Source organism: Phaethon lepturus, unplaced genomic scaffold (assembly GCF_000687285.1).
Source record: "Phaethon lepturus isolate BGI_N335 unplaced genomic scaffold, ASM68728v1 scaffold46924, whole genome shotgun sequence".
In the NCBI taxonomy this organism is placed as follows: Eukaryota; Metazoa; Chordata; class Aves; order Phaethontiformes; family Phaethontidae; genus Phaethon; species Phaethon lepturus.
In genome coordinates, this window is record NW_010534899.1 from 1 (window position 1) to 291 (window position 291).

Below are 291 nucleotides of genomic sequence, written 5' to 3' on the forward strand. Positions count from 1 at the left end.
TCCCCGGCCCCCAGGGCAGACAGCAATGAGCTAGTGGGAGGGGTGGGGGTGACACGTTCTTACCTCGGGGCTAAGGGTGACAGAACCCATGCTGGGGAACGAAAAGAGAGAGAAATTAAAAGAGAGAGAGAAGGAGGACAGTGCAGGAGCCTGGGAGCTGCAGGAGGGCAGAGCAAAATAACGAGCATGCAGCCAGGGCAGCGAGAGACGAGCAGCCAGACAGACACAGCCAGGGGGGCCCCGAGGGACCTGTGGGGCCTCAGGTCTTGGGGTATCCCCGAGGGCAGACGG